Source organism: Sus scrofa, chromosome 5, assembly GCF_054392235.1.
Source record: "Sus scrofa isolate SSC_HxYL_T2T_F1_AM1 chromosome 5, Sscrofa_HxYL_maternal_Yorkshire_Landrace_v2.0, whole genome shotgun sequence".
Taxonomy (NCBI): domain Eukaryota; kingdom Metazoa; phylum Chordata; class Mammalia; order Artiodactyla; family Suidae; genus Sus; species Sus scrofa.
The window spans coordinates 11749860-11766033 of record NC_139387.1 but is presented as its reverse complement, the minus strand read 5'-3'; the positions used below and the strand labels follow the sequence as shown (position 1 = coordinate 11766033).

General features: G+C 42.0%; 1 protein-coding gene and 1 non-coding gene across 29 annotated transcripts in view; one reads left to right on the top strand and one right to left on the bottom strand.

Moving 5' to 3' along the window:
• RBFOX2 (RNA binding fox-1 homolog 2) overlaps positions 1-16174 on the bottom strand; it is a 272076-nt gene that overhangs the window by 120302 nt on the left and 135600 nt on the right. The gene's annotated exons all lie outside the window — the stretch shown is intronic.
• On the top strand, positions 5341-5475 carry LOC146403135 (small nucleolar RNA SNORA70). The gene has a single exon (XR_014804667.1). It is a non-coding gene; the product is annotated as a small nucleolar RNA SNORA70 (small nucleolar RNA).

Sequence of the window (16174 nt, the reverse complement as noted above, 5' to 3'; positions counted from 1 at the left end):
CGTAAGATCTATTTCCTCGATTAACATGTTTGATTAGCCTTTTTCCCATTAACGACTCTTGGAAAATTATTTTGTAAAGGAAAAAAATAAGGATTCACACCTTCCATTCGATCATCAGTTTCCGAGTTAAACGTTTTTATTCTTTATTACCTGCAGAGTAAGTTCCCTTCAATCACTTCAGCCAAAACAAAATATGAATATCAGATAACACACTTTTAGATATAATCATTTTACCAGTGTAATATCCCACACTACGTATCATACCACTTTTTAAAAAGTATTTTTATATGACCTATATAAACTATTAAAACAGAAAGGAAGGAAAGAAGCAAGGATTAAGTCAGAAGTTCTGGTTCAAAGCAATTAAGGACCAACATGTCAAATCTTCCTACAACGTCTGGGTACTGCAGTACGTATTACTTCCCCCTTTAAACAAGCACGGGAAAGGACCTATCACAGACACTTTGAAATCATCTTTTAAAACTAAGATAGCATGCATTAGATTCCCCTCCCCCCAATATCAAAAAATATATTATTTACTATCAAAATCAAAGGAATCTAAGAAGATCAATCCCTAAGTTCTCCCAAACATTTGTGAGGACAGGAAGGAATAACCATTTTATTTCCTCTGTCCTTCCCTTCATTCTGGCCAGGCTGTCTCACTCACGCTCTGCCAATGAATTTAGGAATTCCTTCCTACCTTCATCAAAAACATATAAGGCAACTGGTTTGTTTGATTCAAAATCCAAATCAAGGCTGCTAGGCATTCCCACAGTAGGTTTGCACAATGTATTTGCTGAATAAGAGAAAAATAAATAAAGGAATAAATGATGTCCAAGACCTATTTACCAAGGAGGCCTTGAATCCCTAGTGTTCAGGCACCTTACTCAAGAACTGAATCTCTAAAATACTGTCTGCACTATTTGCCTCAGCATCAAAATACACCTGCTAGGCCAGTATCCTTGGATTCTAGACTTTGGCACATGGATCTTCAATATCACCTAAGCCCATTTCGGCTCTAGTTTTCTTACATACACAGGACCTCACTCTAAATATGTCATCTGGATCCAGCCTGCTATCTCCACCTTAACTTTGTAGTTAACAAGCTGCCATATACAGAAATATTCAATTTCACATAAGCCTCTGTGATCTTAATTCCCTGGCTTGTAGCTCCATGATACCTGTAGCTTTAATGTGTAAGTTATGTGACTTGGAGCTATTCTGTTTTTGTTGCTTTTCAGCATCCTATAATTTACTTTGCTAGCGGTATCTTTTTATGATGTATCCTTTTATGCAACAGGATAAATGACTTATTCGGAGTCACACTGACTAACAAAGCCCAGACTCCAGCTGATTTCCCAGGATCTTCTGTCCAGCCCATTAAATAATATATATACCTCATATTTTAGCTGTATCAATTACCTTCAATTTAAAAAAAAAAAGTACTAAATAGACATGAAAAGAAATTAAATTCTTTAAAATCCAGATTCTATTATTATCAGGCACAAAAGTACAGGTCTAATGCACACATACATTTTTACCTTGAATTTAATCCATTTTTCATCCACTTGCCAAGCAACATTAATCATCTTACACCCTCCAAATACTTCCTGTGGCACCAAGTTCACTACATTTTGGCTAAGCCTGGGCAGTAGCAGCTGACTACTAGGAGTTAATGTGCTCTTAATGTGGTTGGGGTTCATAGGGCCCATGATCCTCTGAAAACCGTGTGCAAAATGCTGTAAAAATGCACATTTGTTCTGGGGACCTGGTCCAGAACTTACGTTTGATTCTCAGGGATACAAGACCCAAAATAAAGATTAAAAACCAATATGCTAGAAAATTAACAGAGTTATGTGATAATTCCTTCTGTAAGCTGTTCCATTAAAACGCTCCTATTTTTCTTGGTGAACAACTAATACTTCTAATTTAGCTATTTTCCCTAAGTTCACTTCCTAATCCTACCTCTCTGATGTTTCCCTTTGATTAAAGGGCCTTTAACTTTAATTGCTAACCCTCACCTCCTTTCACAAACCTCCACACTCCTCTTCTAGGGGCTGGGCCAGAGACCCAAGTCCTAGCCCCACTGCAATTCTTTCAAGTCGGGAACAAACTGACAAGAAACATTCCAGCTCCGACATTCCAACTGTCTTACCAAGGGGCTAAAACAGTAAGAGAGATCTTCGGGGGGGGGGGGCTACTTTTTATTAAACAGTTGTTTAAGCCAATCTGGCTTTGGGTCCTCAAGGGAAAATCTGGGGTCAAGAATCTATTGCCCCTTTTTGGTCATACCTGAATTTTCCTCAAGCCATCCCACATCTTTTAGTTTGCAAACTCTAATGACATACTTTGTTGCAGATCTTAGTAAAGTAGGAATTCTTAGTCACGCTGGGAAAATGAGAGACTCCGAACCAATGTTCCTCATTCATTAAAAAAAAACCCTCGGGAGTTCCCGTCATGGCGCAGTGGTTAACGAATCCGACTAGGAACCATGAGGTTGCGGGTTCGGTCCCTGCCCTTGCTCAGTGGGTTAACGATCCGGCGTTGCCGTGAGCTGTGGTGTAGGTTGCAGACGCGGCTCGGATCCCGAGTTGCTGTGGCTCTGGCGTAGGCCGGTGGCTACAGCTCCGATTCAACCCCTAGCCTGGGAACCTCCATATGCCGCAGGAGCGGCCCAAGAAATAGCAAAAAGACAAAACAAAACAAAACAAAACAAAAAAACCAAACAAAAACAAAAACAAAAAACAAACAAACAAACAAAAAACCCTCGTACTACAGTATTTATTCACTTTTACCTTGTGACTATTCCATCAGCCCAGAGTAGTACATACAGCCTTACTTTCAAGAAATGTTCATTATGACCTAGAGGTTTAAATACTCTTTTTTGAACTGTATAGTCTCTCACCCCAGCCCTGAGATTCTGATGTATACCGCTCATTTCTGACTGAGACCACAGCCTAAACATACAGAATGTAAATATGGACTTTTGTGGTAAGGTCCCGTCAAAAGGTTCAAGATAGTATCCTATATGCAAAAGGACAAGGATAACAGAAATGGGCTTTGCAGCAACTTCTGCATCATAAGAGAAATCGTAAAGTTGAATTAAAAAAATAGGAGTTTTTGGCTAACTGAGAACTGTTATATGTGAGAATCAATAAAATAACCCAGAACTACACTGAAAATACCTGGATCGCACTATGAACATCAACTTATATTACAGAGTAGATGCAGACAGTGCAGGAGAGGTGGCTGGGTTTAGTCAGACAAGGCAGATACTTTTCTGGATTAATGGCTGATAAAAGCAGGCCTCTGTTTCCTCTCAAAATAGCAGGGTATGCTATGTTTTTAGGCCCTGCCTTTCAATTATTTGAACTTTTGAGATTTGTCTGGAGGCAACAAGGGTGTAATGAATGACATTCTTTTGACCTTTTATTCAGAGATGTGTAAAGAAACATGACTCAATCCACTTCCCAATGCAGTGAGGGACATGGCTACAAAGAACATGAAAGTTAAAGAAAACAACTCACCGGGCTCCCCATGTATTGCCATTATTCTCTTTTTAATAAACCTTTTCCACATTAGAGTCAGTGCCACTTCCTCTCCCCTTGCTTCTCTCGCTTCCATTCACTTCCATACTTTGGAACGGTGCATTGTAAAGGTTGACTCTTCTTGCTCTTACTTCTTGATGCCAGTTGGCTTCCACTCAGCAGCATCCTGGGGGAGCTAGTATGTTGCTCCCTCCCTTGGAAGCTAGTCTAAAAGGTCACTATTTTCACTAGTGTTAATTGCCCAGGGAGATAAGATGAAGGTGCATACACATCTTTCAAGACCCATGCTCTGAAATATACATATACCTGGGTTTCCCTAAGTGATGGGCACTGAATGGTTGGAGGAGGGGGACAAAAGGGATGTGGAAGTAAAAGAAGGGAAGGAAAAAAGAGTGGGAAGCTGTGAAGGCCGTGTAGGAGGAAAGGAGTTCTCAACAACGTTCAGCGGGCTTTGGATTGAGTGTGATGTCAACAGGCAATGACGGAAATACATGGAAATGGTGAGGTCGGTGGGGGGGGGGGAGGCAAGGAATTATTACACTGAAATAGAGCCTGGTCGTGCTGAAAATGGGGAAAAACAGACAGCCCACAGAAAGAGGCCAAGATGAAAATGATGGAGTCTTTTCTGTGTGTTTGTTTGTTTTTTTTAGGGCTGCACCCTTGGCATATGGAAGTTCCCAAGCTAGGGGTCAGATTGGAGCTGTACCTGCAACCTACACTGTTAAGTGTTCAGTAGAAAGCCTGCAAGTAGTAGGCAGTCAAAAATCAGTAGCTGCTAATCAGCATCCTCATAATTCTTACCACCATTGCCACAATACCCGTTACCATGTGGGAGAGTTAATAGATGTTCTAATTCTAGAAGAAACAACTTTATTTTTATTTTCTTTTGAAGGTGGCACCCGTGGACTACGAAGGTTCCCAAGCTAGGGGTCGAATCGGAGCTGCAGCTGCCGGCCTACACCACCGCCACAGGAATGCCAGCTCCAAGTCGCATCTATGATCTACACCACAGCCCACCACCACACCAGATCCTTAACCCACTGAGGGAGACCAGGGATCGAACCCACATCCTCATGGATCCTAGTCAGATTCTTAAACCACTGAGCTACAACAGCAACTCCAAGAACAAATGACTTTAAAATGTGCATATTTTGTTTCTGAATGATTTGTTTCTTAAGACTGTGCCCATCATGGAGTTCCCATTGTGACTCAGGGGTTACGAACCCCACTAGTATCCATGAGGATGCGGGTTCAATCCCCGGCCTCGATCAGTGGGTTAAGGATCCGGCATTGCCTCAAGCTGTGGCATAGGTCACAGATGTGCCTCAGATCTGGCATTGCTGTGGCTGTGCTGTAGGCCAGCAGCTGCAGTGCTGATATGACCCCTAATCTGGGAATTTCCACATGCCGCAGATATGGCCCAAAGAAGACAAAAAAAAAAAAAAAAAAAAAAAAAAGACTAAGCCCATCAGACTAAAGATTTCTATGAAGACTAGGATAAGACCTCTCCCCACTCATAATCTAGTTCTTATTATAGTCCAAGTGACACTGTTTCTGGCAAACTTTCTCCATCCGCCATGGGAATGTCAGCACCAATACAGTCTTGCACCCACGTTACCCACATTTTTTATATCCTGTGAAGCTGACTTCATCATTCTTTGCTGACAGTCACAAAAGGAGAAAAGCCATTGAGACTGTGGAACAATTACTTTCTTGGGTCAGAGATCAAAAGGGAGAAATGAGAAGGGAGAGCACAAAGTCTTTCCTACCCTCAAGAGCGCAAAGTCCATAACAGCAGCCAATTAAGCCACCCGTGCTCTCTTCCTCGTGGGGGCCCAGTGTGCAGTTGCTGCAAACAGCAGCCTCCTGGGTAGTGTCTGCAGCCCAGGGCCTGTACAGGTTGCCCCGAGGGACCCTGGAGACAGCCCTTTCCAGCGGACTTCATGGCTGGCATGCTGTTGCCAGTCTGGACTCCAGACAGGTATGCCTGTGCCTTTGGAAGCCTCAGGGCACAGCGGCCAAGTCACAATGTCACCCATACCAAGCTATGGAATCAAGTGATTGAGGCCCTACGCGGGGCCAAGTTCAAGTTCCCTGGACACCAGAACATCCACGTTTCCAAGAAGCAGGGATTTACTAAGTTTAATGTGGATGAATTTAAAAACATGGGGCAGAAAAGCAGCTCATCCCTGGCGGCTGTGGGGCCAAATATATCCCCAACTGTAGCCTCCAGGACAAACGGGAGGCCCTGCTCTCATGACACCCTTGGCGCTGTTCTCTCCTTACTCATGCCACCAATAAATCCTACTTTCCTATCCAAAAAATGAAAACAATTTTCCTGTGACTTTCAGTCTGAACCTCAACGTGGGGGCCCTGAGACATTAACTTTCCTGTTCAAAAGCTGCTTTTACTTCTTCTTTTAAATGGATAAGCTACTGCGGTACTGCCCTCCAAGTCAGTATGGCACAAAAAGACCGTCACTGTCACCGTCGTCAATCCATGCTCACCGATCTCCCTCAGTGACCTAGCTGCTTTAGTAAAAGCATACATGACGAACAACATTCCATCCGCCCTTGGCCTAAATTCTAAGAAAAATGCTCTGAGGAAACCATAGGAAAGCTCTGAGGAAACCAGATATTTTCTGAAATGACTAAAAAACAACTTACCTTGAGTCAATCTAGCTGAAAGGTGTGCAATATTCACCAGAAAGAAAGATAAAACATTCCATCTTTTTGCTAAACCTTTAAAAGAGCTAATAAATGTGGTAAACTTATAAGTTCTTAGGAAATGTGTCCAATTCAGGGAAGGGGTGAATGGAGATACCACAAGACGTAAAAATACAAAGAAACAAATGGAGAGCAAAGGAAGGGTAAAAACAGAGGAAACGTGACACAAAATCCTAAATATGCCAAGGAAAGAGGAAAAGAAGAGCGAAATGAAATGGAATTGATATTGATGGAGTTACAACGAATCGTGGTAGCCACGTTTGACACCTCTGTTTAACTAATAAAGAAACGCCCTGGTGAGGTCAAGTCATTTCTGAGTTTGCAGAGCTAAACAGTGGCAGGACTCGAAAGGCAGTCACTATACAGTAAAGACTCAAACTTTGGATGAATTAGGAAGACAAGTGCTATGCTATGGTCTGAAGGTCGGTGGGTCCCTCCCATGCAAAATTCACGTGGGGAAGTCCTAGCCCCCACGAGGCATAGCCGTATTAGGTGACAGGGCCTCGCGGTCCATGGCCTGATAGGCTTAGTGTCCTTCTAAAAAGAGGCAGCAGAGAGCCCCCGTGCCCTCCTGTTCCTGCTCTCCCCTGTCATGTGCACAGGCAAGAGGTCAGGCGAGCACACGGGGAGACGGCAGCAGCCTGCAGCCATAAGAAAGAAGGTGCCTCAGAATAAAACCTGCCTTGCAGGCACCTTGACCTCAGACTTCCCAACCTCCAGAACTATGAGAGAGAAATTTGCTTTGTTTAAGCTGCCTGTCTGTGGTCATTTGTTAGAGCAGCCACAGCGACTGAGGGAAGAGGCACTGAAGTCTTTCGGTAAGGTGATCCAAAGGGGAGTTTAACTTATACCTAAAGCATAAACACATCTTACTCCCTCTTCTTTTTCTTTTCTTTCTGTTAAAGAATGAGAATGGGGCCATTGGCTAGCTCTAGTTTAAGCAAAAATCCAGTTAATGCTTTACATGGCAAATTACAACATACCTACGCATAGCTGAAACTCAACAAACTTTTAATCAAATAATAAATAAGTTGTCCAAACTTGATTCTGGGAGTTACTGCTGTGGCACAACGGGATCAGTGGTGTCTCTGCAGCACCAGGATGCAGGTTCAATCCCTGGCCCAGCATAGTGGCCAAAGCTGGTTCTGGCATTGCCGCAGCTGTGGTGTAGGTTGCAACTGTAGCTTGGATCTGATCCCTGCCTGGAACTCCATATGCCACAGGGCAGCCAAAAATAGAACCCCCCCCCCCCAAACCAAAACCAAACAAAAAGAAAAACTTGCTTAGGAAAGTAACATATCCTTTACCTAGTTCCCAAACTATGCACAACAACTGCAAATAACAAATGCTCAGAGGGTGTGTGTGTGTCTGTTTTGCAGCCCACACCTTAAAGAAGCAGACTGCCATTGTAAGAAATTGGCCAAGTCCTAATACCCCTTTTTGCTTGTCTCCTCTCCTAGCCCCTTCTTATTCTCTGAGAGCGTATGACCTGACATTTAAATTTTTACATTTTATTGGCAAGACAGAATAGAATTTTTCATGATCAAATTTTAAGAAATCTAATGCATACTGTTTGGTGAAACAGTAAAAAAAGTAAAGCAGAGTCCCCTGGTGGCTCAGCAGGTTAAGGAGCCAGTACTGTCACTGCTGTTGCTCTGGTTACAGCTGTGGCACAGGTTTGATCCCTGGCAACAAAACTCCACATGCTGCGGCCAAAAATAAAAATTAAAAGATTAAAGTAAAGGGTTCTATTGCCCGATTCAGAAATAAAATTTTTAAACATATTTATTTAAATTAACGAAAAAAAGGTCAACCTTTTTTTGGGTGGTGGCTGAGGAAGTTCCCAAGCTAGGGATCAAATCTGCACCACAGCAGTGACCCAGGCTGCTGCAGTGACAACGCTGGGTCCTTAGCCCGCTGCAGCACAAGAGAACTCTCAAAAAGTAGTAAATCTTAAGGGTTCAAAGGAAAATAAACTTTACTGAAAAAAATACAAATTACCAATATTTAAAAGTAGAACTCTGGCAGTTTTAATTATGCCTTATAGTGCTGTCCTCTCCCAAAACAGTGACTGCCAGTCATCCACATATGCATGAGTGAACGGGCTAAATATATAACAGAAAAAAGAGAAGGAAATACTCAGGTTTATAAATATAAAGGGGAGGACACTTTTAATTAGCACTTCAATTGTCTTAAACTTGTTTATGAAATATACCCAGAAAAAAGATTATACCAAGAAAAGGGAGCAAAAAGAATACTATCTTAGACACCAAAAGATACTAAAGCGTGTCTTACAGAAGAAAGTCCCTTAGAGTCTCAAAGAGAAATCCCATCAAATGGATGCCTAACTGGATCCATCTTGTCTGCTCTGAAAAGAATATTATAGCCAATACACAATCTCTCTGAGATTGGGTCACATTCTAAAAATTCATTTTTATTTCGGTTGTTTGGAATTCTGATCACATTTCCCCATTAAAAGAAATATAGACACATACAGACACACAGACGCACACACAGACACACACACACACGTTTATAAATGGTGGCTGGGTTTCCAGACCAGCCCACAAGAGCCCAGCAATGTAATCAGGAGTAGGAGGAGAGAACATTAGTCCACGGAACCAGGAATGTACCTGAACTACCATACATCTGAAATAAACAGAGAATGAGATAGTTAAAATAGCAGCAAATTATAATAATAATAATAATGCCAATGTAATTAAACAAGAAATGATGTGTTTTTTTTCAAAACATCTTGCATATTGTTAGCAGAAGGCAAATTTAATCCACTAAGAAAGTGGAGACGTCTATGGAGATTCAGAGGAAGGAGAAGTACTTCCAAGGGTGTCAGTGACTGGTGCAATTTTTTGGGGGGTGCAACTTTTAAAAATATAATTTCATTTCAACATGTACGACATTTTCCCTGATACGAATGTAAATCCAGTCAATCAATCATAAGGAAGGTAAATTTATTTTTAAGTGGAATAAAGGGATGGAGACAAGGAAAAGGAAACACAACAGGATTTAAAACGGAATGGGGAAGGGAAAGTAAGTGCTTAGTAAATACTTGCTGAAAGGAGAGGGGGGAGAAAGGAAGGGGAAGGAAGGAGTGTAAAGAGCTAGAAGAGGGCTGGAAGTGGAAAGAACTCAAGTTTAAATCATGAAGAGAAAGATGGAGGTGAAAAGAAGAAAGAAGGACCCAACATATCCATATATATTTTTAATTTACAATTTTACACTCGCGGCACATGGAAATTCCTGGGCCAGGGTTGTTGAATCCAAGTCACAGCTGAATGCCAGGTCCTTTAACTACCTGCGCCAGGCCTGGGGTCAAACCAGCACCTCCACAGCGACCCGAGCTCCTGCAGTCAGATTCTTAACCCACGGTGCCACATCTGGAACCCCCATACCCGAGTTCTCAGTACTGCCACCTGGGAGTGTAGCTGACTCAGAGCAGTTAGGACAGGTCTAGAAAGTAACAATTATAATAACTAATGTAAATTGAACATTTACTATGTACCAGGAACTGTTCTGAGAGCTTTTACCATCTCAAAATAACCTGAGATAGATCCTACTTTTGTTCTAATTTTATAAATGAAAAAGCACAGTAATATGCCTGATGTCATTAAGACAGAATGCCACAGAGCCATGTCTGAAACCGTCGATTTGAATCCAAAGCCTGCACACTGAAGCACTACTGCATCACACACCCAGGGACAAGTGGTCCTAGTAAAAGAGAAAATGATGATGACAAACAGGAAGAGAGTTCTGAACTATAAGCTCCTATGGTTACTAAGTATTTCCTTGTTAGTGAAAAAGTAACAAGCAGAAGACCCCTGGAACTTAGCACCCATTTGACAAATATTTACTGAGTACAATTCACTGTTCTAGACCCTGGGGATACAGCAATGAACAAACCAGACAAAAATCTCCACAGGAGAGGAAAACAGTAAAAAAAGATGTTTTTATAGTATACCAAAAGATGGTAAGGGCTATGGAGAATTTAAAGTAGAATGACAAAAAAACAAACTAAATGAGGAGTTTCCATTGTGGCTCAGCAGGTTAAGAACCCAACATAGTGTCTGCAAGGGTGCAGGTTTGCTTCCTGGCCTTGCTCAGTGGGTTAAGGATCCAGCATTGCCACAGCTATGGTGTAGGCCTCAGTGAAGCTCCAATTGGACCCCTAGCCCGGGAGCTTCCAGATGCCACAGATGTGGCTGAGAAGAGAAGAAAACAGAAAAGAAGGACGAAAGAGGAACTGCAAAGTGCCTGGCGGGCTTGGGGACCAGCAAGAAGGCCAACTGTGGCTGGAGTGAGAAATGGGAAGAAGAGGGAGGGAGGCAGACGTCAAAGAGGTGCCCAGGAGCCAGCTCAACCACAGCCTTGGAGGGACTCTGACTTTTTCTCTGAGTGAAACCCAGGTCTGGATTTCTGAGCATGATCAGAGTTATATTTGTAAACGTTTAAGTCAGAATAAATTGTGTTCGGAATAAATTACTTGGAGTCCATGGGGAAAGCAGGGAGACCGGAGAGGGGACAATGACACTAATACAGACAACAGCGGATGGTGCACAGGAGAGCAAGAGTAGAGTCAGTGAAAAGGGACTAGGTTTAGGTGGTTTTTGAAGGCAGAGCCTAGAGGATTTGCTGATTAACAAGACCAGTGTGAAGGAGGAAGGAGAGTCCGAGTTTCTTCTGGCCCGAGCAGTGGAGGATGTCAGCTGAGAAGAAGGACAGCCATGCATCTCCTCTCAGGCTAGGGACTAGGAGAAGGCAAGAGGGGACCAGGGGTTCAGCTTGGACAGGCGCAGTCTGAGGTAACTATCAGGTACGGAAATGTCAAGGAGGCGGCTGTCAATAAACTTCCTGGGAGAGGTCTGGCCGACAGGGAACTATTTGAGAATCATCACACACAGACAGTATTTAAGTTCCAGTACACCAGCAGAGTCCACTGGGCCCAGCTTTGCTTTTTTGAACAGTTCTATAGATAAGAATTTCTATTTCACGACTTATTCTTTCTTAGAAGTTCTTCCTATCCTCCCCCTGGAAAAAAACAAACAAACAAACAAAAAAACCAAAGAAAATGTCCTTTAACAACACATTCTACCTTGCAATTAACATATGGGTTCCCTAAACCTATTTATTTATTTGTTTGTTTGCCTGTTTGTTTATTGGCTGCACCCACAGCATACAAAGTTCCTGGGCCAGGGATGGAATCTGAGCCAAAGATGCAAACTTACGCCTCAGCTGTGGCAACGCCAGATCCTTAACCCACTGTGCCACAGGAGAAACTCCCCTAAACTCTTTAATAAATCTAAGCCGCATTATGAGATTTTAGGGATCTTACTTTTTTTTTTTTTTTTTTTGTCTTTTGTCCTTTTAGAGCCGTACCCACGGCATATGGAGGTTCCCAAGCTAGGGGTCTGATCAGAGCTGTAGCCACCGGCCTACACCACAGCCACAGCACTGCCAGATCCGAGCCACATCTGCGACCTAACCACAGCTCACGGCAATGCCGGATCCTTAACCCACTGAGCGAGGCCAGGGATGAACCTGCAACCTCATGGTTCCTAGTCGGATTCGCTTCCGCTGCTCCATGATGGGAACTCCTTTTCCTATATTTTGAAACATTCTGATTTTTCACCAACCTTTACTCATTAATTATTCTCAACCAACCACATTTAAAAAAATGACTAAAGTAATAAAATAAGAGGCCAACGGTATACTCATTTAGAAGAAAGAGGCAATAGTGAAATAAATCATCACTAACACATCATCCTTCGGTCTTTGTAATTCACTGTGCAAAGTATTGCATCTTTCAAGAAGGCATTAAAGATTAGAGGTGCCTTTTTTTTCCCCATTTGCTCATTTTCCATTGAATACAGTTAAGAATTCAGGGAGTTCCCTGGTAGCCTAGCATTGTCACTGCTGTGGCACAGGTTTGATCCCCAGTCTGGGAATTTCAGCATGCCAAAGACATGGCCAAGGGAAAAAAAAAAAAAAAAAAAAAAAGATTTCAGTTTTTCACTTCCCACCCATAATGACAAAGAAAAACAGAGGAAAATGTTTCACAATTACTAGATGAACTAAAATATGAATGCAAATACAGCAGCACTCTAAACTCTAATGATGATGGTGAAGTTTGATACAGAAGCAAAATCTTGAGACTATGTTTCTTTAGATGATAACTTAGCATATAATCTTCAATAAAGTCAAGAATCCATAAGTGAACAATATATTTCTTTTTTGTCTTTTGAGGGCCGCACCTACAGCACATGGAGGTTCCCAGGCTAGGGGTCATATCGGAGCTGTAGCCACTGGCCTACGCCACAGCCACAGCAATGCCAGATCTGAGCCGCATCTGCAACCTACACCACAGCTCATGGTAATGCCAGATCAAGGCCAGGGATTGAACCCACAACCTCATGGTTCCTAGTCGTTCTGCTGAGCCATAACGGGAACTCCAACAATGTATTTCTTTCTTTTTTTCTTTTCTTTCCTTTTTGTTTTGTTTTTGTCTTTTTAGGGCTGCACCTGCAGCATATGAAGGTTCCCAGGCTAGGGGTCTTATTGGAGCTGTAGCCACCGGTCTACGCCACAGCTACAGCAAAACCAGATGGCAGCCTCATCTGTGACTACACCACAGCTCACAGAAACGCCAGATCCTAACCCACTGAGCTCGAGAGGCCAAGGATCAAACCTGAGTCCTCATGGATACTAGTCAGATTTCTTTCCACTGAGCCATGTTGAGAACTCCTGAACAATATATTTCTAAGGACAAAAAGGAACTATGGTATTCTCATCCAGTTCAACAGAAAGAATGCCTTCATGCAGTATTTTGCAACCAGAATTGGGATCATCTTGTCTCACTGAAAGGACATGTAACAGTATTCTTTCTTCTCTTAGAAAGTAACAAAATGTACTTGATACAGTTCATAACTGGCAAATGCTGAAGGCAGATATATGTGTCTGTATATACACACACAAAGGTAACTGGTATCTATAGATGATCTAGAAATGAAAAAATTATTTGGATTGATCATTCTAAATACTGCTTATAAATTAAGCTAGAATCTATTAGGGATATATTTGGAATCTGGAATCAGAATTTACAAAACAGATATATCCCAGGTTAATGAATGACTGTTCGTAAGCAATTAAATCACATTCAAAGGAAGTTTTTTTGAGGCATGTGCTTTCAAAACCAGAAAATAGGGAATAAAAATTGGGATAGCATGAGTCAGTAAAACATATATCTTGAAGGTTCAGATCTGCACAGGTGGAGAGCTACAAAAGGAGAAGGAGCAGAACAAAGGGTCAAAATGGTACCAGCACTGACACAGAACCTAAAACTCACAGCACAGACATAGTGTGACAATTTTAGAGCAAGCTTGAGATTGGCTTGAATACTACTCAGCAAAAAATTTGCTTTGGTTTGCGCTATTAAGAAGAATAGGGCTGAATTTCAATGTATTTTCACAGATGGAAAAGGAAGAGAAATCAAGACCGTATTATTTGGATTTCAAAGAAAGTCACTGATTCTTTCTGTCCCTGGAAAAACTGTTAATGCTCTTCTCAGCTCAATGTATTTTCAATTATTAATAGATTTTAAAGCCCTTGTTAAAATAAATACTCAAAGGGATTTTGTACTATTAACAAGGCTGAAGAAGGGGTAGAAGCAGTGATAAGAGAGTCAGAATCGATCCTTAAAAAAGAATGGGTGGAGGAGAGCCTCTGTCTACTTTCTTCATATTAATACAATGAATGATTTCACTTTACAGGAAAAGCTTCAGCTACAAGATTGCAAATTAGTAAGGCAATTCCTCAATTCCTCACACAGCCAGGAAATGAATTTGCAGGAATAAATACAGAACTAGGAAGAGAATAATCTACTCTTTCAATCATAAGCATGAGTCTCAAAGAATAGAAAAAAAAAGAGGATACAAATAGAATAGAAAAAGAATGAAGTATTGCAAAAAAGATTTAAAAAAAAAACATGAACAGTATTCAACTGAAACTTGTAGTCACTACAGGAGAGATGATGTGTCATTAGTTGCATGAATGTATTTTTTTCTCCTAATAAAGTTGTTTTTTACCACCATTTCTTATTTCTTAAATTAGTGCTAAGAGTTAAACAAGATAAAAAGATTAGCAGGCCCATGGATCCAAATGATAAATGTTTTTCACTATTTGTCCTGGTTAACTGAGAGTTAAATCCACAAGACTAGATGAAATCACTAAATAAATGAATTAAGAAAAGAGGTCCAAAGACTTGGCTCAGAAATATTACGACTTTAAAGCTGAGAAGAAGTCACTAATGAGCTAAGAGGAAAGCCAGGAGAGTGCGAAGTCCTAGAAGCCTTGCACCAAGAACGTGCCACACAGAGGAGGGGACCATCAGCCAGGCTCTGCCCTGCAGGCAGCTCAGGTGAGATGAGGACTGAGACCCGACCACCCACCGGTAATATTGACGAGAGCCATTTCAGTGGCGTGGCCACAATGACAACCTAATTGAGTGGACTTAAGAGGGAAAGAGAGGAGAACCGGGGTGAGCAAAGAGAGGCAATGTTACTGAGGTCTGCGTAAGGGAAAAGAAATTTAGCAGGAGCTGGAAACAGAAAAGTGAGGTTAAGAGTATTACTTCCAAGCTGGTGAAAGAACTGCTTAATTGTATGTTAATAGAACTAATTTAGTAAGAAGAGAAAACCTGCTGATCCCAGAGAGAAAGGAAAGAAGGAACTACTGGGGCCAGATCCTAAGCAGGCTGGCAGAAATGGGACCTAGTACAAATCTGAGAGGCTGGCCTGATAGAGGAAGGCAACTGCTTCATGTACAGTCATGGAAGAGAGAGAAAGTTCCCTGATACTGATAGTGCAAGGTGGGCAAAATGTGGTGGTGGGAAATCTCCTAATTGCTTTGCCTCTCTCACATACACTCAGTAACTAGATCTGTAACAAAAGCCAAAAGAAGAGTGACTTAGCAATTGACATGGCATTCTGGGAAGACTGGCCTAGATGGCATGGTATCAGAGCCCTTTCTCACCTGCCCTCTTTTGGCTTCTACTACCCTGAAATCTCTTGTAATCTCCAAAGGGTTGAGGGAAAGGGGAGGCACAAAAGAGCCACTGGTCCATAGCGATTCTGAAATCTAGCCAGGCAAATGGTGGGAGTTCCCTGCTTAGGTCTCCCGGCTGGGGGAGTCGTTCTCCATGGCTCTTGCCTCTGAATCAGCCTTCCTTTCTCATGAAAGGTAGCATGTGTTAGCAGCTGAGTAATTTTCTCAGCCTGCTTCCTGCCAGAACAATTTTGGGGGCTCAATGGCCTCTTTTCGTTCTGAATTGTTTCTCCTCCTTTTTCAGTTGTGGTTGCAGTGAGCCTGCTGTGGATCTCACTGAGATTCTCTGCATTAGACAAAAGCTGTAACCACTAATATCTTCACCGTAAGCCTTCTCTACCTTAAGCTCCTGCTACAACAGCTAGAAGTCCTATTGCTTGATTGAGAAGACTTCCATGTGACTCTTAAGGCACTGCCTTTGGTTTTTCTGGGTCTTAAAAGGTTTTACAGCCACATCCTCAGCTTCATCTACAGATCGCCATTCTTCTGGCAGTGCCCTTGAACGGATCTTGGCTAGAAACCTGGGTCTTAATTTTACCATCCTGTGACATGCAGAAAAAGAAAAATTTCAAAACTATCAAGTCTTGGCTCCTTTTGTGTTTAACAGTCCTTCCCTCAACTTATTTCTCTCTTCTCATACTCTACTATAAGCAGCAAGAAGAAAGCGAGGGCATCTTGAAGGTTTTGCTTAGAAATATACTTAGTGAGATCTCCCAGTTTAGGCACCTTTCCTGATTTTCACACAACTACAAATAACAGTGTTGGCTAAATTTTCTGCCACGACAT